Source organism: Salarias fasciatus, chromosome 14 (genome assembly GCF_902148845.1).
Source record: "Salarias fasciatus chromosome 14, fSalaFa1.1, whole genome shotgun sequence".
Lineage (NCBI taxonomy): Eukaryota > Metazoa > Chordata > Actinopteri > Blenniiformes > Blenniidae > Salarias > Salarias fasciatus.
In genome coordinates, this window is record NC_043758.1 from 25,731,827 (window position 1) to 25,756,085 (window position 24,259).

Sequence of the window (24,259 nt, forward strand, 5' to 3'; positions counted from 1 at the left end):
GACACAGGCAGGAGGGAGAGGAGACTCCACAGAGAGTGGAGACCATTGATATGAGAAAATGTAAACATTTATTTACAGCAATACAAATTTCTCACTGTGTGTGTGTGTGTGTGTGTGTGTGTGTGTGTGTGTGTGTGTGTGTGTGTGTGTGTGTGTGTGTGTGTGTGGGAGGGTGGGGGGGCACAAGGATTTTGTGTACATGTATTTTTAACAAATATTATCACACACATAGTGCAAATATCAAACTAAACATATCTGAAAAGAGTTGGAAGAAGTTATTATTTGTTCTTTAATATTCAATGATCAATAATCACATTTTAAAATCATCCTGCGTGCTTAAAGTTGACCTGGACGAAGAATAATCATAACATAAGCATATTCAAACTGCCCAAAATGTTCTTCTCATGATAACCTCAAAGTTGTTTTATCAGAACATATTCACGGACAGACGTGGCTGAAGCAGCATTTCTTTCAATTGACCATTAGCTATGTTTTCAAATGAATCAACACAGTACAGCAAAAACTGCTCAAGGGATAAGTTTATTGCACAATTTCCATTATGTTGATCCTAATCTAACAGTGCTGGGGGGGAGGGGGGGACCTTCAATATCGCACTGACCAGTTACACTGAAATTTTGCTCCATTAGCTCATGAGTCCTTTTGATGTGCCAACATGAGCACTAATGGTCCACGGAAACCCTGAGATACATCAAAAGGGATAAATACAAGGTCGTCTCCTCTCATATAACAACACCTCGGGTCAGTCGGGGAGGGGCCGGCCCAGCATGAGGCTGGTTAGTGAAGCTGTGGGAGGCTCTCAGCTACAGCCCACATGTCCACCACACTCACCAAACCTCTTTTGGCAATTATTCCTCTTTAAAGTTGAAGATTATGATCTGAGTTGGAGCTGTGACAAGTGGCAATGAAGCTGAACTGAAATGACATCTACGTACATGTACATCAGGTGAATAAGTTGCTGCTTGTAATACAGATTTCAAAATATTCGGTTTAATGGGCTGTGAAGTTGTTGGTTGAGTGAGACATCTCTGCTCAGTTAATGGTCTTAAACATCACAACGATTTTCATGAAGCCAAGACGGAAACGGAGCTCCAAACGGAGCGTTTCAAGCGAAAATGCATCGTTTAGTCTTTTTCGTTTCATAAAAGTTTCGATGTTCCCCGGCAATGTTTTGAAATTGATGTCCGTTTTAACAAAAACAGCGGAAACACTGAAAACAATGTACTTGTCATGTAGGGCCATTAGCAGGTTCTGTTTGTTCTTGTTCAAATTGAAAAAGAGAATTATTAATGTATAAACTTTAACAATGGCGAGTACAGGACATCATCCATGTACAGTGGTAGTGTTTCAGAAAAACTGTTTCCTTTCACCGACACAGATGGAGTAAGAGCATTTTGAAAAATTTGTTTTGCTCTGTCATAGACATATCAACTAGATGTGTGCACAATCTGTGAGAATAACAGGAAAAACATGTTTTAAACACATTTAAATGCAACATAAGTTCTGTTTGTGTATGTTTTTGTATTTTGGTTATGGAATACTGTAACTTTGAGCCTGCAGGTAACAATTACAAATTAATTCACTGGAGAATTTCACTGTAACATCAATCAATCATTAAAAAGGTTGTGCACCACATTGTTTCTCTAAATGAGGTTGATGGATGGATCTGGAATTGACTATAAATGTAACGGCCTCCTTTGTTTAGCCTGTGACAGACTGGAGACATCTCCCAGATGTATTCTGCCTTTGAATATGGAGTCAGCTCGCAAGGGCTTCAACTCCCCACAACCCTGAGCTGCATGCAGCGGTGTAGAAGTTGGATAGATGGATGGATGGATGGATGGATGGATGGAACAGGAGTGGGAAATGGTGTTCCTGGAGGGCCATATTCCTGCACTCATTGGATCATTATCAGGCTTTCTGCAGAGCTTCAACATGATCCATTCATTAAATTCAGATGTGTTAGAGCAGGGAACACTGAAAACATGCTGGACTGTGACTCTCCAGCACCAGGATTCACCACCCCTGGACTGCAAGTTTTTTTCTGGAAAGATCCAAATTATTGCAAATCTAAACTATTATGAATCTTTGTAAAGTTTATCATCCATGATGCCATCAACTTCTTTTACTTGGTAAAGCGTTTGCAGTCTTCTCAGCACAATTAGATCAAAGATAACGAAAGACAAGGCACATACCTTATTGAAAATTCCAGAACTGACCCACAACTGGCATTGCAATGCAGCCCACCAAACCTCCAAAGAATGTGTAAAAATTTGTAAGAAAACTTTTTTAAAAATAAATGTCTAAAGTGTAGTCAACACAAAACATCATTGAGAACCAAGCTGACATATCAGTGACGCTGCCATGAAAGAGAGCTGCCTTGTTGTTGTCAAACCAGCCTCAAAGCCATTCTGTCAAGGTAAGATTGTAAAAAAGATGCATAATGTTGTGTAAGGGCTGCTACACACTGTGCGTTTTTAACAGTATTATAAGTTCACAGCTCGCTGCACGGTGCGACATGAATCTAATAAACATGAATTTTGCTGTGTGCAGATTCCACAACAAAAATTCAAGCCAAATCACAGCCTATCATGCATGGGAGCAAGTAAAAAAACCTCATAAACGTACGCCATCATTCACTCACAGGAAAAAAAAAAAAAAAAGCGACAATGAACAGAGAACAGAGCCCTCACTTTGCGGCATTGGTTTGGAGAGAACTCTGAAAAGGGAGGAGGAGAATATACAGGACTGTCTCAGAAAATTAGAATATTGTGATAAAGTTCTTTATTTTCTGAAATGCAATTAAAAAAACAAAAATGTCATACATTCTGGATTCATTACAAATCAACTGAGATATTTCAAGCCTTTTATTATTTTAATATTGCTGATTATGGCTTACAGCTTAAGAAAACTCAAAAATCCTATCTCAAAATATTAGAATATTTCCTCAGACCAAGTGAAAAATCAAAATTATAACAGCAAAACAAAATCAAACATTTGAAAATGTCCATTAATGCACTCAGTACTTGGTTGGGAATCCTTTTGCACGAATTACTGCATCAATGCGGCGTGGCATAGAGGCAATCAGCCTGTGGCATTGCTGAGGTGTTATGGATGCCCAGGATGCTTCAATAGCGGCCTTTAGCTCATTTGCATTGTTGGATCTGGTGTCTTTCAGCTTCTTCTTGACAATACCCCACACATTCTCAATGGGGTTCAGGTCAGGGGAATTGGCAGGCCAATCGAGGACAGTAATGCCATGGTCAGTACACCAGTTACTGGTGGTTTTGGCACTGTGGGCAGGTGCCAGATCAGGCTGGAAAATGAAATCATCATCTCCATAGAGCTTTTCAGCAGAAGGAAGCATGTAGTGCTCTAAAATCTCTTGGTACACAGCTGCATTTACTCTGGACTTGATGAGACACAGTGGACCAACACCAGCAGCTGACATGGCTCCCCAAACCATTGCTGACTGTGGGAACTTCACACTGGATTTCAAGCAACTTGGATTTTGCTCCTCTCTAGCCTTTCTCCAGACTCTGGCGCCTTGACTTCCAAATGAAATACAAAACTTGCTTTCGTCTGAAAAGAGGACTTTGGACCACTCTTCAACTGTCCAGTGCTTCTTTTCCACAGCCCAAGTCAGACGCTTTTTCCGTTGTCTTGAGTTCAGAAGTGGCTTGACCATGGGAATACGGCTATTGTAGCCCATTTCCCGGACACGTCTGTGAACAGTGGCTTTTGATACCTGGACTCCAGCTTCAGTCCACTGTCTTTGAAGCTCCCCCAAATTCTGGAAGCGACTCTTCTTCACAATGCTGTTAATCCTGCGGTCATCTCTCTTGGTTGTGTAGCGTTTCCTGCCACATTTCTCCCTTCCAACAGACTTTTTGTGAATGTGTTTTGAAATTGCACTCTGTGAACAGCCTGCTCTTTGAGAAATGTCTTTTTGTGTCTTACCCTCCTGATGGAGGGTGTCAATGATGGTCCTCTGGACAGCAGTCAGATCAGCAGTCTTCCCCATACTTGTGGTTTACTGAACCAAGCCGAGTGTTTTTCAAGGCTCAGGAAACACTTGCAGGTGTTTCGAGTTATTTAGACAATTCAAGTGATTAGTTAAATAGCCTACTAGTATACTTTTTCATGATATTCTAATATTTTGAGATAGGATTTTTGAGTTTTCTTAAGCTGTAAGCCATAATCAGCAATATTAAAATAATAAAAGGCTTGAAATATTTCAGTTGGTTTGTAATGAATCCAGAATGTATGACATTTTTGTTTTTTTAATTGCATTTCAGAAAATAAAGAACTTTATCACAATATTCTAATTTTCTGAGACAGTCCTGTAGACATGATTGTGGCTTAGAAAGAGAAGCTAAAGCATCTTTAGCTGTAGCTGTTTGGCACAAGTGCTGTGCTGATCAGCAGTCATTCCATGTTGCATTGGTTAGCAGACAACAGTCAACACAGTCAACTTTTTCCACTTACGTCACAGTATCCTGACTCTCAAAAAAGTATGTTTTGTTTTAGTGTTTGAATGTCTCATTGCTGATTATTCTGGGAATCTTCAAATTTGACAACAAAGTCACTTCACTTGGTTTTTATGGTGAGGTTGGAATCTATTTGAACAATGTTTCCATGATAATCTAATCAGCCATTTTATGCAAATAACATAAGCGATACAAAGCTTTCTCATATTAGTAGTCTGACAGCTTCAGTATGCAAAGACAGTGATTAAACCAATGACCTTGCAATCAAAGAATGTTTAACCATATAATTTAGCATATAACATATTTACTGGACATCTGTGAGCGTCATGTTATTCTGGAGTTTTCTCATGTAGAAATCATGTCAAGCAATGGATAGTATGTGTCATTTTTAAACACAGATGAAGGTTTGTTTTTCAATGAAACTGAATAACAATAGTTTTTTTTTTCTTTTTTCAAATTTAAAATAGGTGTAATAAAACATTTGTGGCTTAAGCATTTCAAGCTATAGAACATTTGAAGCAAAAGCATTGTTCTACTTTTTGGCATCAGTTTCCCTGAGTGATGACAATAAAGGCATTGCAATGTTTGTGAAATTAGACATTGTTCTTGTTGCATTCTGCAATATGGTAGCAAGTCCAAGTGATTTACATAATTAGAACACAATAGCATGTTCATTAGCATAGCATCCCATCTGTCTGCATGCTTCGTGGTTCAGTTGAGGGCTGCGTTTGAAGTCGAAACCATGGTTTTATTAGGACCTGGATCCAAGTCAATCTGCTTCCATCCTGTCTTTGAGCCCGAGCCTGGGACCACTACATGGCAACAAAGGAGACAATTCAGGCAAGGCAGCCACTCCGTGGTGTAATTGGTGGCTGGAAGGCAAAATTTAAGAGCAGTGTCCTTTAACTAATTGGTCTCTTTCATTCCGTTTCCAGCGCATTTGATCCACAGTCGGAATGAATGGTGTAGCTGTAGAAAATGTGAGAATTAAATGCCAAGTTTCTGATGAGAATTAGAAGCCTGGAAAATAAAAGGCTTTGTCTTTGTTATGTTGATAAGATCAAGTCTGACTGAAGAGACGCGCTCAGACATCGAGGGCAGGATGTGAGCAGCGTCCGCGTGAGCGGTTTTCTGGTCAAAAGGAAGTTTTAATCAGCCTTTGAAGTCTGAAACTATAGGTTTAAACAAAAGATCAAAACCACTTGAAATCCAGAATTGGTTGAGTTGGTAAAACCATATTCTAATAATAATGTAACAATAATCTCAGGCCTTGGGTGAAAAGTATTCTGATTATCTAGTGGTTCAAAATTAGAATTACATCCAAAGTGTGGTCTAAATTTATGAAAGCTGCCATTTCATGTGAATGTCCAGGTTTTAACAGATCAACACACTGAAATGACAGGATAGTTTCCATTCATTCCTGAACAACGGATATTGCTAAGAATAACCTGTGAGAGGCATTGTGGTGGGAAAATCTCAAGACGGCATTGTGATTCTGCATACATGCAAATTAAGTTTTTCAGAACGTTTAGTTCCAAAACACTTGATTACTTTAAGTCCACCCGAGCCGTTCTCAGTCTCCTCTTCTGTTAATGATTTGGGTGTCAAAGCTCGTGTGGAGGCTGGAAGTTAGTATCTTTGCCTCTCTGGCTCTATCAAATGAGACCCTGTGCTGGAACAGTGTCAGAGTCTCTCTGGCATGCTCTCTACAGGTAAGAAAGACTGAACATAACCCAGATGGAGGAGAAAGTGTCTGGAGGTCTTATTATTGAGTGATGGGAGGAGGGATTGTGAGATTTGGCTGCGGATTTGAGCAAGCTGTGATGGGATCGCTGTACCAGACTGTTTTGGTGAAAAGAGAGCTGAGCTGCAAAGCAAAGCTTATTGTTTACCTGTCGATCTACATTCCCAGTCTCAGGGTCACAACTGAAAGAGCAAAATCGCTAAAAGAAGAGGCTAAAAAGGCCTCACCTCGTCATTTTGAGAGTTCCACCGTCCAGGAGTTGCTCAAGGCAAAGCTGCAACTCCTCCACACTGACAACCAGGGCCGGCCCGGGCTTCAGAGGCGCCCTAGGCGAGCCCGAGATGAGCGCCCTTTGGGAGCGTGTTTTTCGAGCGGTCCCGACATTTGTTGAGCGGGGGGGGGGGGGCGCTGAGGAGCGATGCCGAACAATACCGATCAGTGCCGGGCAGCGCCGAGGACGAGGAGCGCGGTGCGTCGGACCGCTGCACAGCGGGGCACACGGAACACAGAGCGTCGTGGCGCCCCTTGTACGACCGCGGCGCCCCCCTCGGGACGTGGCGCCCTAGGCGGCCGCCTAGTTCGCCTATGCCTAGAGCCGGCCCTGCTGACAACCTCTGGTGATCAGATGAGGACGATACCTGGTTGGTCCCCATCGAAGGCATACCAGCCACATGCAGCAGAGAGGAGACCCCCAGTTCAGAAAAGGTCAGACTCGGATCATCTTGGGGTCATGCAAGAGAAGCTGGAGGACATTGAAGGGCACAGGGACGTCTTCACTTTTTCCGCTCCACGCAGTCACCACAATACACAGCTGGTTGAGCAAGAAAGCACATGGATGGATAGTTTTCATACATTTCCAAACCCCCCCGAACATTCAGGCCAAGCGCCTCAAGAGAGAACGAAACCAAAACCAACCACAAAAAAATTGCATACAGACCTCCGCAATAGTATGAGGATTATGTTAATTTGAAGCAAAGTCTATTGGTATAAAAAAACAAAACAAAAACACATTAGGCTATGCATGATCCTTTTCTCCACCCCATTTCACTGGTGCAGATGTATTTCTTTTTCTTATATTTCCTAATTTGCAACTAATGAGCATCAACTGTGGATAGAATCAGAACTGTCAGGTCATACTGTGAAAACAGTTCCCTACAACATGCTAATCCAAAGTCACAGTCACACCAGCATGAACTGTAAAGCTGCCAATCTTTAGCAGCTTCTTAAAGACTTAAGTTGGAGAAATTAAATCTGACTGATTTCACTTTAACTGCAATTTTTTTTACACAGTACATTATCGAAAAATACAATTTTCACATTTTGCCTCCCAGGGCTCTCCAAGACTTTTCTCTCTCTTTTTTTTTTTTTTTTTTAATTTACCCCATAGGGAAATTTGTCCTTTCTCAGTTGCTCATGTTTACAAAAAAATGAAAGTTATTGTAATTTTCTGTTGATGGTGAGGAGAGAAAAAGTGTTGTGGTGAAGAATTCTATCGCTGCTGATTGTGACATCCTTTCTACCAACAAGTCAGCCCATTAGGATAATGTCGAAAAGCAGACAAGGTTGAAGACATGTTTTGCACTGAGCCGAGAAATCACTAAATTAGTCTGTCTGTGCCTCGACTTGGTGGACACTTCATGACAAGTGTTACATAGAGATGAAAGAAAAAAAAACCTATTTGAACCTTCGGAAATGTCCTCGTTTTCTGCATAAATAAGTTGTAAATGAAACCAATACCAACAACGAAGTATAGATGAGCATGACGATTTATCTGTTATTGTTGTTTTGGCGTCTGCTGGGGGAGTAGTGTATCACACCGGAAGGGGCGGGATTTGGAGACGTGGGGGGGCATGTAGAGATGTGGTGCACTGAGGTGTTGGGGTTTAAGGGACCAGACCTACACTGTCAGTGAGACTTATCGTTGTTTAGCTCCAGGTGGTCAGTTGTAGGTTTAATTGGCTATGACACATTAACATAACAAATGGCACAGTTTATGTATTAGACAGCCCACATGTTTCAGAGTTTCCCAAACCATAAAATGAGATTCAGCTTTTTTTTTTTTTTTTTTTTTTTTTTTTTCGGGGGGGGGGGGGGGGGGGGGGGGCTGGGGTTAATAACTTTATTTCTGAATGTTTTTTTATTTATCTATTATACACTGAAAATTACAAGATTAAAACATAAGTTGTCCTATTTGTTAAATACAACTGAAAGAATTCAAGGTATTAAAATAAATCTACAATAAACAAGTGATACAGAATTTTTTTAATGCACAATTAAAAATATACAAGGTTCGCCTCACATCAGAGGTGTAAGGTTTCACGGATGTTCTGACATGATGTACAAATGTAATTCACTCACCGTGTGTACTGGATACTATTACTGCGTACTGGATACTGGATATAGCACATAATGTACTGATTGTGAACAAATGATTAAGCACCCATTCATGCACTAATGATGATGGATTCTATGGAAGATGCTTGTTCTCTTTTGAAACTATCTTGGGCTTCATTATCTTGAAGAAAAACCATTTGACACATGGGCACACAGAGACTGAATTAGATCATTGATATCAAGGATTACTGGACGGAAGACTTCAGTCTGACACCACCGTTGATGTGGTAACACTCATTTTATTAAATGCAAAATGTCGAAAAATCAAAACCAGACCAAAACTTCAAAAAGTTAAAAACCAGGAGATCAGAAGAAACAATAACACCAAAAACCAGAGCGCACAAAAGTCACTCAATATAAGCCACAGCCACCAATGAAGACAATCACACACTCAGGTGCAGGTGAATCACATCAGAGCAGGGAGCAGCAATCAGACATGAGGAGGGAAAATCAGAGACAGCATCAGAATTTCAAAATAACAGAAAACAAAATGTGCACCGTGAGACTTGAGATTAGAAGACATCTGACTCCCCCACCTGAGTCACAACTTCTCAAGGAGCAACACGGTGGGAATTTGTTAAGATGATTGTGGACAAATTACTTAATAAGTTGTGTTGCAGCCCCCCTGATGAGAGTAAATATGAGTTAATTACAGATTAGACCATCCGGAGTGTAACTTTACCCGCCTCTGATCAATTAAATTAATTACGGTATGCCTTTAGTTCATAAGTTTTTTTAGCTCTCTTCTTTTAAATCAAGTAGTTGCTTTAAAACATACATTTGACATGTTTGGACAGGGCTCAGCCGTCTTCATCAGAAATGTCTCTTGGCCGTGGCGTTTGACGTATTACTGAAGCGTGACGGACCCTTCACTTCTGACACATCAGGGCACTGCACAGAAGGAAATCACATCATGGACTGGGACAAGGTCAGACCCGTCCATACTGAGGTGGACCGCAACAGGCACTTGATTATGGAGGCAGGAGAAATAGGAATGTGAAAAAATATATACATAAAGAAAAAGGAACGTGAGGCCCAAGGACAATGAACAGGGACGAGAGAGCAAACATGCTGTCCCACCCCTGGAGCAAAGTCCTGATGGCAGGGGGCGTGGCTGATCTGTGAGAACCCACAGGTCAGCCACGCCCCAGTAACACCAGCTGATGAATGCAGTCATACATCACCACCATCAGCACGGTTGTGAGAAAGATGGAAGAACATCAACTAAACAATCTAAAAGAAGAAAGCAAAATACTTGCTCCAGTGACTGGTGTTCATTTCTTTGAAGTTCAAAGTTGGACTTTTAATATAAGGCTAATATAATATTTTTTGGGGGGCTTATTTTAATTATTTGTTCAGTTTTTCTTTTACCCTCAATTCTAACTTTACAGTTTTCCTCCCTTGACCAAACAGTCTCAGCGTTTACTGATGACACCAAACTAAAAGCTAAAAATACAAAAAGACAAGTGATGCTAATTTATTCAATTCACTTCATACAAACTGTAAAATAAAAAGTGAACGCAATACATGCACATTATTGTCACACTTCAAAGAGGGACTACAAAGGCAAACACTGAAGAAAAATGAATTACAGTGATTTTAGTGAAAAAACAAACACTAAAGGTCTGGGATGGTCTAAGTTAAAGTAAAGTAAACACAGAAGAAAATGTACAGATACAGGCAAGAAATAAATAGGAATGCAGGAATGCTTTGGCATCCACACAGGACAATATTCCAGAGATATGAGCAAAAGGCCTCCAGAATGTGACAGCGGAAGAAGAAAGGCTGAGCAGACCCAGGTGAGAGGGTGCTCAGAAAGAATCTGGACATTCCGAGCTGTAAATGAGACGAGAACAAAAGACTGGGGAGGCAACGGCATGAGAGAAAGAAAGAACAGCAGAGAAGAGGACAACAGAGGGAAGAGATACTGTACATCATCTTTAGATGGACTCCCCGCTGCAAGAATTGCTCTCTGACTTCTCATTAGGGCCTGCCAAGGAATGATAATGGTCTGCGAAAGTGGGGGACGTCCTTTGAGGGACCGGTGTTGTTGGACTGTGCACACCAACCAGTCACCAACTGATCTCTTTTAGGCATCTTCAGCATTTTTGTGCAAGTTTGGGCCTCTAAATTCAAGAACACAGACAGGTAGAGGAGAGCCTGGAATGCTGTTGTTCCTCTGGAGGTGGCTCTGGGTTTTACAGCGATCTGATGGCAGTGTTAGCGGTTCAGTCCCCATCCGCTCCTCTGTGCGTCAAAGGGAAACTCAGCCTCGACCTGAGATTGTCAGTGTGAGAGAATTTGACAAATGCTGCAAGGTAAGGTTGCACTATATAAGTTTTCAGTATGTTTTTCTTTTTTATCATACAAAGAATGTATTATATAACATCTATTTTGTCCAATCCAGTGGTTGAACTCTCCCACGTTATTAGGAAATCAGCCCAATGGTGTCAGACAACTGCCTGCAGCCTCAAAATGAAACTAGTGTCAAAGCAGTTCAGAACTTGCCCTGCTGCAGCCACTGATCTATATTACTAATTTCAGCTTGGCTATCCGAGACCGGTTTCTGTGTTACTCATGAGCCCTGCTAAAAAAAAATCCCTGTGCACTTTGTCTCATTTCCGTGTAGGCATCCTCTGTTCCCCTTCTTGGCACACTTTCATTCCACCTTTAATTTTAACAGAATAACCATCACTGCCCATCAGTGACTCTCTAAACACCTCTCAGGGTTTAATACCAGCGATTCCATTTGCAGCCGATGTCAGACGGATCACACCTTCTTTCCCCCGGGCTCTGTTATACATTGTACTTCTCCCTTCGTTCACACATATTAATCTTTTATCACCGAAGAACTCTTAAAGATTAAACTGGCTGTTCTCACGCTGTGCACATTTGTCTCCGCAGTACACCACTTTACCCTGTGTTTGCCCTCTTGCAATGTCCGACGTGATTATGTGCACGGATTATACTTTCAACCATTGCTATGAATTTAAAGTGGTGTCTGAATCGCAGGCTGCTGTAAACTGCAATGCAATCTGGGAGGAAATGAATGGGACTTGTGCTTCTGGACTATGCCATTGCTATTATTCATTTTTAGAAATGTGATTGATTGAAATTGATTTTTTTTTAACTCAATGATAGCGTCTCTGTACTAGCACATTCAAACCTACAATCTTCTGCATGTGGTTAGTAGATCAACAATAACAGCAGCCTCCAGAGTGGCGTTTCCACTAACGAGACGCCAAGTGAGAACCACGCCTCCCACTGGTGAGACTGAGGATCAAACCCACGTGGATAAAATTAACGATGCCGTTTTCTTCTTCATTTTCCAAGTACATAGTCATTTACCCAACAATACTCTGTTGTCTTTTTTTAATGCATTCATTCAGGTTGAGCAGCTGGGGGAGGCTCTGCTTATGTCCTGCTGCAGACAACTTGTATTTCCTCCGACACATGCTCGAGACTCTCCTCCAACATCTATTGGACCTCTGTTTCGGACCACAGTGTCAGAAACCTGTGTCAGTCTCAGTCCACCGCTGCTTCAATTTTGCATCGACTGCGAATCCAAAATATTACTTAAGTCGCTCAACTGTCGTTTTCAAGATGGCGGTGATGCATTTCCAAGCGTTCTCGATAACCCCGCCCCTAGCCGAGAAGTGGCGCTGGCTGAGCACCAGTTTTGCGAGGCTGGAGCTGAAACAGGGACACACCAGGGCTCGGTCAGGTCTTCTAATTTGATCGGATGAAAACTTTATTCCAGCACAACTGCTGCCGCACTACTTTTAAACTTTAAATTTGAAACATAATAATTAAACTTTATGAGCATTCGCAATCATTTCTTTCACTGATTTAATTAAAACAACAGAAGAATAACTGCAAGCATATGAATCTGAGCTTTCTAATAAATACTTTCTCTCCCACTTGTCACATCCTTGACTTCTATTTTTCCACGTTTCTATTCTTATTGATTCTCTGTGTCTCTCTTTTCTTTTCAGTTGTGCTGAACGCTTCTATAGCATCAGCCACGAATGACGCAAACCCATTTTAATCAAACTCTTTCCATTTACCACAGTTTGTCTCACTTTGTGACTTTCTCTTCTAATTAGTCTGGCGCTGGATTTGTCTGGCTACCTGAATACTTTCTTTGCAGCTCAGCTGCACAAGATCTCCTGGGAAATCTTCCCTTTTTGTTCCTCCACTGCTCTTTAACACAGAGCGTTCTCTGTTACAGTTATAGCTTTTTCCACACACACGGTTGCTCTGTTTGCCTCTGTGCATAAACACTGCGGCTCACAACAGCACTTCGATCGGGAGGCAAGGTTTGAACCCTGACCTTCCTCATACAGTGAATATATTTTGCACACTGGACCTTGAAACTTGATCTTTATTAACAGTCACCAAGTGAGGAGCGAAGACATTCTCCACGTCTGAACACATGGCTCCACAACTAAGTGCTTCAAATCCAGAGCTGTTTCATATTAGAAGTAAAATAACTTCACAAAGTGTTGTGGAGCCAGCTCGTAAATCAAAGTGCTTCCCAAATACTGGGGCGACTCCCTGTGCTTGGAACTGGCTCAAAGACAGGCGGCTCTTGATGACATGAAACAGCGGCGCGGTTCTCTGGTGAGGCTTTAATGTTGTTTTAATCAGTAGCGCAGAACAAATTATACTCGAGCAGAATCAGGTCGACCTGCGCACCTCTCAGTTTACCCCGCTCACCTATCGGATGACGACCAGTGGTCTCCCCTCGGCCCGCCGCACTTCATCCGTCTTCTTTAAAACACACAGGAGGTTCAGGAATCTGCACCCACGGGATCTGTGCTATTCAGCGTAGTAGTTTCACTTTAAATTCAGTGAGTGGAATTTAATGTTATTTCTTGGGAAGCTCATCAGTCTTTTTACTCGTACAAGGCGTTGGACTTTTCAGTCCATTGCTTCAAGTTTTATAGCGGGTCGACCCCTGATCCCGAGCAATTTATATGAATGATTCTTAAAATCTGTTGTAATAAGTGATCGCCTTTATGATTTATTTCCTGCAGAATACTCTGTCCAGTGCATAATATTTGGGATCGAGATGAAGCCTGTACGACACAGTGCAGCATTAACTGAAACAGTTCAGGACCTTTTTCTTTTCTTAGATCGAGGGAGGAGCCTCGACCTGTTCTGAGGTTTTCACAACTAGATTTGCATGTTTGAAGGAAAACAACAGTTCCTGCTTTTGTTTGTTGGTGAAAGTGGGAGTGTCTGTCTAGGCTTGACTTTAGGGTAATGCAATGGCAAATCATACATCGACATGGGATTGATCATCTTTCCCAGGGGTCAATCTGCAGGGAGCGCCTGACAAAAAGCTTTTGAACTGTTTTCACTGTTCACAGTGGCACCATGGTTAGTGATCTTTCCTCACAGTGAGAAGGTCTGGGTTAAAACACGAATTGTGTCATTTTGTAAAGATTTTGCATGTTCCCCTATTTGTATATGAGTTTTAACCAGTGCTTCGTTTTCCTCTATTTGTCCAAAAACATGTGGGATTAAATGATGACTCTCAATTGTCCAGAAATAATATCTATCTAAGATCTCTGACAGTATTTCATCATGAAATACAATAGTTTTACAGGCACTGATTTACATATTAAAAAAAAAAAAAATTCTGACATGCTCCACGGCTAATTTAAATGATTTACTGTGTTATTTTCCGTTGCCACGTCAGTGACTCCCAGCTCTCCCTGTGTTGTCTGGCAGGGATATAATTTAACAATCTCTAACTTGTTGCTCTGACACCAAATCCCAGATCCCTCAGAGCTTCCTCGAGCTAAATTAGCCCTTAAATGAGGTCCTGTTTGTTGCCCCCCCACAACAAATCTTTAAGTGGAAAATAATTATGGTAATTTGTTCATCAGTGTCAAACACCCTGTGCTTAGACTGACTATGATTTTCCATTCTCTAAAAATCCAGTCATCGAGGCAATACTATAATGTTTGCCTCAAGTGAATAACTCATAGAAAGTAGAAAAACATTCCTATGTCAAGCGGAACTTTATTGATGTTTATCTTGTTGTGTAATTTGTTTTGTGGTACAGATATACTGTATATAACTGCAGGGAAGAAAATATTATAAATAAATATTGAAAGAATGTACTTGTCAAGAATAACTAAGAATAACTTGTCACATGTATGGAGAGAACATTTTCATGTACCATCGCTGCCTGAAAATAAACATGTTATGACAAAACAACTATGGCTGTGATTAACAATGTGTGTTTAAACTGGCAGAGTTAGAAATAAATATGTATCACACTGAATCTTTCTCATACTCAAATACTATATCTTAGCAACTTTTCATTTGGTAATATTCAACTAATATAAAAATATATAAAATGTAAATGAACTGTCCAATGCATGTTAATTTGCTTCTCAACGATCCAGTAATAACATAACAGTAATAGAACAACATGTGGGTCTGATCAGTTTCTCAGGTCTCACGTATGTGTGTGTAAACACATCTTAAAATCAAGGTTCAATCAAACATCCTATCAAGGCGTGGCCCAAAAAATTCATTCAACAGTTCTGGATGCTAAAAGAAAGAATAAATTGGAGAAACAGATGAGTATTTCTCAAAATTTCTCAAAAATGTGAGTTTCCTGCATTAAACCTGACTGGTATTAAAGGGTTGTTTGCCTGACTTTGAGATGTTTTGCTTCATCTGCACAAGCCGAGCCTGACAGACAGGATGCAGATATAAAACGTATTCTAAAATGGCTTTCCGTCTCTTCAGGTTAGCTTTTTCACACGGGTGTTTTCAGTCACCAACATTTTTTGACATTTACAAAACAATAAAGCACTGGAGACAGAAAATTATATATATATATATATATATATATATATATATATATATATATATATATATATATATATATATATATATATATATATATATGTGTGTGTAAACTCTAGCTGGTATCATCAATATTGACACGCTACTGATAATATTTGAGGGTGAAGTCCAACTTAAATACAGTGACTTTTCTGTTCTTTCTCATTGTATTTCAACAATGTAAATATTAATATTTTAACTTGATCATCCACCAAAAAACAGACATAATTTGTATCCAAACCTGTGAATATTTTAATATATCAGTATTTTGGAGGCGACTATAACTAGATAGGTTTAATTCAATGAAATTACCTTGAGTACTTCAATTTGAAAAGAAGCTTAGGCTATATGGTTAAATTGACCTTCAGAAAACATGTAAAAAAAAAGAATTCTGCATAATAAAGAGTGACTTGTCATGTGTTGTCCATGTGTGTTGATTCTAAATATGACAAAGAGATATAATCTATTCTACATCCTCTGATTTGAGACCATCAGTGTCATTCCACTGTTCAGAGTGTTTACATTCATTAAAAAATGAAAAACGATCTACCCACACATCAAAGCTGGTCCTCAAACTCGGTGCTCTGTTTATGTGTGTGAGTATAGTTTACCAGGGTGCAGCAACCCTGCACGTCAAAGCCTCTGAACGCAGTGATTTATGTTTAATTTTTCGATTGATTCGGACTACAAATGCTTTCCGCAGCACATGAAATATGCCATGTAACAAAGTTAATTACAGTGTACTGCCGCCAGATTGATGACTATATTTCTAGGTGACTTATGTGCTCCACCTGGGACAGCTGAAGCCGAGCAGGCCGAATCATAACACCATCCATCACAGAACCAGACTGATCCCACAGAACGGCTTCAAACAGTCCACCTGTGTGCACACATGACTGAGATTTGTGCACTCGCTTTGAAGAACCCACTCACCCAACAGCAGTCACACGTCGCCGATGTTACAATACAGAGGAACCTTTAGTCAACACGACTGTGAAAATCATTCCCCCTAAACATTATTTCGCAAAATTTATATTACGCAAAATTAGATTAAATGGACCAAGGGTTCGAAACATATGGCCTGTGGACCAAAACCAGTCACCAAGAGGCTCAAATCCAGCCCAACAAACCACCAAGCAAATTGTAAAAAGTACAAAGGTTATCTATTATGTCTTTGATGAGATTTTTTTTTAGGCCCCTGGCTGTACCGATGTTCACATTCATTACAAATAATATATCCAGTGTGGCAACTGCAGTTTCTTGCTTCTGATCTGCAAATCCATACTGTGCTGAACAAGTGTATTTATTTCCTCTGATTTGTCCACAGAAGTGCCTTCTGCTGATCTGTCATCTTGCTTGTCGTGTTTCTGTTTTTGTGTCATTATAGGTGATTGCTGCTGTCATTGTCTCAGAATGTGTGTGTGCCTGTGTTTGTGCGTGCATATGCATGTGTGCATGCCTGTCTCTGTGTGATTATGTCACATTTTTATCATTCGGTCATTTTTTTTTCTTCTTAACTGTAATGTAACTCAAATACACAGGCAGTCTTTATTCATTTATTGCATGCTCATCTTTTCTTTCATTATGCAAAGAAACCAATAAAGCAAGAAACGAAAACATGATGAACAGAAGAATTTAACAAACCAGGAAAACAAAACAAAAAAATCCTGCAAAACCAAGTAAGCAATAAATGGACAATCAAAGTAATCCAGAAATGAATCAAATAAAATAATTCCAAAAATCAGTACCGGTGAGTCCAGTGACTCAGACCTCTTCTTCTTCCTCCTCTGAGGTTTCCAGAGCCCCAGAGAGAAATGAATTCTTTTCACACTGAAGACTTTTTTATGGAAATGAAGGACATCTTCCCATGAACGTTATGGAAGAATGCCTCTTCAAATATTTCAAAAAAAAAAAAAAAAAAAAAAAAAAAAACAAATGAAATCAATGAATCAAAAACAAGAAAGGAAAAAGGAACTCATCAGCAACAAGAAAACATTAAGTTGGAGAATAACTCAAAAGATTGAAAAATCATTAGGCGTTGAACCAAGAAAACCATAAAATACACCAATAACTGTTGGGGAACACTGTTATTTAATCATGTGAGAAAACAAATCAAAACAACAGATGAATGAATTAAAAGCCCCGTATTAGATGTGTGCCAGAGTCTGATCAGGAGCCTTTATGACTGCTTCTGTTTCCTCAACCTGAAAAAGTGCCACAGTCTTTTCCACAAAGACGGGTTTTGGTGGGGTTTGTTGGGGGAGTTTCCTCCGTCACCTCCTCTGTGGGTTTGAGGAGGGCTGGAGTCATGGCCTCGTGCTCACACCGTTCCTGCTTGTCTTTCTTCTCCAGCTGGGCCTGGGGCTTCTGGGAGATTGAGACTTGCTTGCTGAACTGAGCTTGCAGCTCCTCCAGCTCTCTTTCAATATTTTTATTTTCCTACACTGAAATTTTTTGAAAGACAGCCATCTTGTCTTTCATCTTCTCTTCCATCTCCTCCTGGGACATGTCATGTTTACCCTCAGGATCTCAATGGCCATATATATTTCTGAAATTCAGAAATAATTATTCCAAATAAAATTATTCCATATTAAAGTATTATCGAATGAAAATAGTAATTCCAAATTCATGTTTACATGAAAAACATGATTATTTAATTTTGGTTTAATCCTGGGTGTTGGGAAGAGTTCTGCCTGGACAGGGGGCAGAAGTGACGAACATACTGTATGTAAACCAACTCCAATTCCTGCTTCTTTTCTTCTTTCTTTCTGTCTTTCTCAATTAACTTTCAAGCCACAACTTTGAAAAGGTCTGGATTTTTATGCTTCCGTCCATCTAATCTTTTCATTATACTAATTTTCTTCTGCAGCTCCCAATAAATAAATCGTCTGCTTTTGAGTCCAGCTTTTGCTTCTAGGTGGCCATCTTCGAATATGTGCATCTTAGCAAAAGGACAGAGAAACAAGCAGAATGACTGGAATTAACTTAAAGCTGAATAAATGTGCACATGATCGAGGAATTATTTAATTCAGCTTTAAACTCAGAATAAACCAGCCACTTTATTCAGAATGAAATTCAATTCAGAACAATTACCCTCATTCAGAATTAGGTATTTATGTGTTCATTTTAAAGCAGAATGAACTTTTATTTAAACTTAAAGGGGAATTAAAGCTCATGTAAAAGTGGCCAATGAGCTGCTGACTCAGTGTCAAACCGTCAGAATGAGCCTGAGTTTGCTGATCAAGCTCCTGCTGATAGTTGTCAGCCTGCAGATTCAGTACTGCAACATCACTGAGATAAGATAAGATAAGATAAGATAAGATAAGGAGATAATCCTTTTTTTTTTCTTTTTTTTTTGTCCCACAATGCAGAAATTTATTTGTGTTGTTGCGGCAGGGAGTAGCAAAAAGAATATGAATAATAATAATTTATATATTACATATGACTACACTAACAATAATATAAAAATAAGATATCTTTGTCACTTTGGTCTTATCTAAGTCATGTAATAGAACTGAAGCTGCAGACGGACAATTTTCAGCGAGAACTGGAGAATCAGATTTATTCTCATGCTGATCGTCTGACACAGAGCCAGCGCCTCATTGAGATCCTGAGAGCAGAGAATGACACGTTTCTGGAGGAGATGAAAGAGAAGATGGCCATTTTTCAAAAAGCGAAAGCGAGGAAGGAAAAACATCTTCAAGGAGAGTTGGAGGAGAAGAAAACGCAGCTTAGTGAGCTCGTATTTACTGTTGAATAACAGAAACTAAAAAGCAAGAGCACCTCTTTTCAGCTCTGGTCCACCACATCAGCTGCCTGTGAGTGAAAAGAATTTTACTCTTCAGTTTCTGCAGATCTATAAAGCGCTCCTGATTCATAAAGCTCTCCTGCTCAAAGCTTTATACAAATTGAAAATCTACATCATCGAAAACCTTGAAGAACTCCACAGCGTACTAGCCAACTGCTTCACAAGGAAAGCGCCTGGCTTTTGGCACCTCATCATGTCGTGTTTGTGGAGACTCAATCACAGAATTTGCGTTTTCAAAAAGCGTCATATAGTGTTGGTCATTTTGTTTGTTCTGGAAAGAGGAGCTGACACAGTAGACCACTGCCAGCATGCCAGAGACAGTGTGAGTTCTCCTCTGGAGGGAATTGTTCAGGCATTCAGGGTGTCCTACCTCAACATAATAATTATTCTTTATTAATAATTATTGATTAACAGAATATTGTTAATCTGCTGACACTGACACTGACCACAGATTTTGTTGTAGTAGACATTTTAACCAAGTTTTAGAGAACTCTGTAATGCTGACTAAGCACAGCCTTAACAGCTTGTTTCCTGGACTGTCCGTCTGGTTGGGCACAGAGGTTTTGAGGTTGCCTTTGACTGCTTGTCTGATGCTGCAATGTCTGCAAACATGGCTTCAAATTTCTAAGATTGGCCACAGAGAACACTTAGCTGGTGGACCCAAAAAGTTTTTCAATACTGGATCATCTTCTGACCTCAACTTCAACAATTGGTAGAGATTGCGAGAGCCAGGTTTACCTCTTGAGGCTTGACCTTGTCTTGCCAGGTACAGAACAGAACTGATAATTCTCATGAGGCTATGCCTGGCCTCTTCCTGTTGTTTAGCCCATGAGGTGGAACGCTATACTCTGACAGGTTAAAGAGTCATGTGCTTTCATTGCTACTAGTGAGAATAAGAGTGGGTATTTTTCATGAGCTGCAAATTTCTCAAAAGAACAAGATGCCAAATACAAACAGTCAAAATGAGCTTCCTCCGTAGAGTGGCTGGGCGCTGTCTGCAGATAGGGTGAGAGGCTTGTTCACGAGGGAGGAGCTCGGACAGTCGCCTCTCCTCCACATCGAAAGGTGGCAGTGTTATGTCTCACAGCTGGACTGGGACCACCTTGGGATCCTCCCGGAAGAGCTGGAGGAAGTGTCTGAGGACTGCTGCCCCCGTGACCCAGCCTCAGATAAGCAGTAAAAGATGGATGGATGGATGGATGGATGGATAGACAACTTTTTCTTTTCATTTTTATCAGCTTGAAAAAGTAATCCTAAAAGCATTTTGTGCTCCTCAACATTTGTGAACCGTGGCTGCCAGTGAGCTCAGCAACTTCCACATAAGGTTTTCTCTCAGAGTTTTTGCTTTGGATTGTTGTGCTTGTGTAACCAGAGCAAAATGAACCAAAGGGTTGATAGAGAGTGTCTCAGAGCTGCCAGCAGCAAACTAATTTTATTTCCAGTGGCAAGATGCAAGATCCTTGTTGCAGAGGTGTTCAGGACGACATAGCTGACAGAAGAAACTTGAGGTCACTGAGCAAAGCCAGTACATGTGATACAAGTTTATTTATGTCAGAGCACATCAGTCTGACAAATACATGCTGAGAATTGTGTAAATCCAATTAAAAATCAACCCTGATGTGCACCATTTAGCGATATGTCTGAGTCAGATTGCTTTCTTTTCCCCCTAGGATGATGAAGACATGACCTACTCTAATCTACCTCAAATTGGTTAGGACTCCATGCATTCACTGACAGATTGATAAGTGAATCAGGGGTGGAGGAGGGACTTTTGCTACATGATGAATTATCAAAAAAAAATATGGCCATGAGAAAACAGCATGGATGGATTTTCACAAAATAAAGTAGTCTTATCATTTCTGAAGAATGGCATTTCTGGGCAGCTGTATTGACATGGTGAATATCTAATAAGTTTCAAAATTGACAACACAAGTATATAAATTACAAAACAAGTGTATAATGCACAAACAATCTTATTAATAGTAATAATAAAAAAACCCCAAAGTTAATGCAAAGCTCACAACACACACGCATCATTGTGCACCAACCAGTCCAATATGAAACCATGAAAAAGACATTTCTCTCTTTAAAGGTGCATTAAGGAGTTTTTCAACTTTAAAAATACTTATTTTCCACCATAAATGTGTTACAGATTTTCAATGGTGTGTACAATGTGCCCTGACATATTCATTACAAGTACCTCTAACAGCGCTAAATTGTCACTTGAAAGTTGCAGTGCCGGTCCGGCACCAGAATTTTTTTGCTGAGATTTTGAGATGATGTGATGTAATGCGCCTCCCGCTGGCCTGATTTCCTTAAGTTTCGTTTTGTTCGCCAATACTCCGCCACATGCTTAGCAGCAACAACTGAGCAGTATTGAGGATGGATCTTCCAGAAAGTAAGAAAGGACCGGCTTCTAGCACTGCCACAACTCCAGCACAGACCCCACCAGGCAAAAGAAACTTAAATTTTACTCGAGCACTACTTAAAGAGCGAGGAAGGAGTTCCCCTCTTCCGTGCATGTACATGGACACAAGCCACAGACGCGAGCGTTTCACTAAGCTGCAGTTACGCCCAAGGCCTGCAGGGGGCGTCGTTTCATTTAACGTGCAAACTCCTTAATGCACCTTTAAATGAGAACATTGATGATTTTTGTTTTTCGTCATTCACTAAGCTTTCAGACTTCATTGAATTTGTTGAAATGATTTTGCAAATCTGCATCTTGCGGGTTTAATTAGCCTGCAGGTCAGTGTGCCGTCTCTACCTGACCCATTCCAGTCAGTCCACATTAACACATCGTTCCAAAGCCCATCCTTTTCATCCGAGGGGGATAAAAGGAAAAAATGTACAACCTGCTGACACTAACGCAAAAAAACCTCAGAGCTGTGATGCCATAAACATTTAGGATGTGCAGACATGGGAGAAAAAGTGCTCGGATGGTAATTACTTCTGACAAAGTGGAAAGAGTTTCGGTATAAACACTGTGCTTGTCATTTTGTGTGAACATTAAATAGGGTGGTTTGAGGAATGCTTTAATTGGCCAATAGAAAAAAAAATGCATTAACAGCAAATAACTTGATGTGTATTTATCTTACTGTGAAGAATTAATTAAAAAATCAAGCTCGTGACTGTAACAATATAATACAATTTATTTTTATCGGGTATGGGTATTCAGAATGCTTCACAGCTCTGGAATGATACAAGCCAAATTCTACACATTTTGGCACTATGGGGAATTGAAAGTGATTGAAATCATGCTCAAATTACCCTGTATTACATTAGAAATAAACCAAAATTATATGATTAGCAGTGAATTTATGTTTCTTTAAAAAGTGTGTTGAAACTGAATTTTATGTGGGCAACACAATTTCCAAAAAGTTCAGACAGCAAGACATTGCAATAATCTGTCATTTATTTCCTGCATTTGCTGTCAGTGCCTGTTTTTAATCAGCAAAGCGTGCTTATTTAATGTTGCCACACATCTTAACACAGTCATGTGATATTAGCGCCTTGATAAACTCCCTCTGACATGCAGACACTGACTCAACACCCAGTTAGCAAATTTTCTACATGATCTCCGGGGCTCAAAAGAAAATCCTGCCATGTATGTATCTGCACATCAGTCAGCTGTATTTACTGTGGCTCTGCATTGGCAGAGAAATCAGCACGCACAATCCTGAGAAATCTCCTGGGGAGGTGTCAGACGGTTGATGATGATTAGTTTGAAACACACCAACCTACTGCAGAACACACAATACAGGAGTTTCAAGGGAAAATATTTGGGTTTTTGTTTCAGAAAAGTTTTTCCTGTTCATACAGAAATGGTTTTTTACACATTCTTAGAAACACTGAAATTTCATTGTTACTCATGCTTGGCCATAAGTCGGTGCTGTTTGTTTTGGTAATGATTCCACACACACATGCACACAGCGAACAGTACCCAATAAACATTAATGAGGGTGAGGACACAGGCATTTGCATGGACAGGCGACATAGACCATGTATAAATAAGAGTTTTAATTCCCATTTAATTCCAAATTAAACTTAATTCCACTTTAAAATTGCCTTGTAAACAGATAATTCCAAATGAAAATGATTTTTCAGTTTAGAGTGGAATTAAATAATTCCACCTCCGGTGGACCCACCACCCACCGAGAGAATTGTAGAGGCCGGGTGCAATGTGGATCGGGTGCCCGGTGACCTGATCCTCAGACACAGAGACTGGCTCTAGGGACATGGAATGTCACCTCGTTGGGGCGGAAGGAGCCCGAGCTTGTGATCGAGGTTGAGAGGTACCTGCTAGAAATAGTCGTACTCACCTGAACACACAACCTGGGGGGCTGGTGTGGGTTTGCTTAAAGCAAACCCCAGTGAACGAGAGGGTTGTATCCCTACACCTTCGGGTCGGGGATAGGTGCCTCACTGTTGTCTCGGCTTATGGGCCGAACAGCAGTGCTGAGTACCCGGCATTCTTGGAGTCCCTGGGAGGGGTGCTCCAACTGGGGACTCCATGTTCTACTGGGGGACTTCAATGCCCACGTGGGCAGCGACAGTGAGACCTGGAGGGGGGTGACTGGGTCGCACGGCCTCCCTTATCTGAACGCGAGTGGTGTTTTGTTGTTGGACTTCTGTGCTAACCACAGTTTGTTCATAACAAACACCATGTTCGAGCACAGGGGTGTCCATAAGTGCACTTGGCACCAGGACACCCTAGGTCGGAGGTCGATGATCGACTTTGTTGTCATGTCATCTGACCTCCGGCCACGTGTTTTGGACACTCAGGTGAAGAGAGGTTGCCTCGTAAACCAGCCCCGCCCACTCCTCATCCGCATTTGGATTTTGGAGTTGAGCTCAGTCTGGGTAGGAGCCCATAGAAGGGGGCTTCACTCGGTCGTGAAACTGCCGAGCCAATCAGCGTTGCCGCTTTTTGTTTTC

The 24,259-nt window shown here is 40.6% G+C and overlaps 1 long non-coding RNA gene across 1 annotated transcript; it reads right to left on the bottom strand.

The window, feature by feature from the left end:
• Window positions 1-1,923: 1,923 nt before the first annotated feature.
• Window positions 1,924-24,029, bottom strand: LOC115401092 (uncharacterized). Its single transcript, XR_003932858.1, has 4 exons — window positions 24,019-24,029; window positions 16,390-16,396; window positions 9,329-9,332; window positions 1,924-2,011 (listed from the first exon to the last, which is right to left on the bottom strand). It is a non-coding gene; the product is annotated as an uncharacterized LOC115401092 (long non-coding RNA).
• Between the last annotated feature and the right edge of the window lie 230 nt (window positions 24,030-24,259).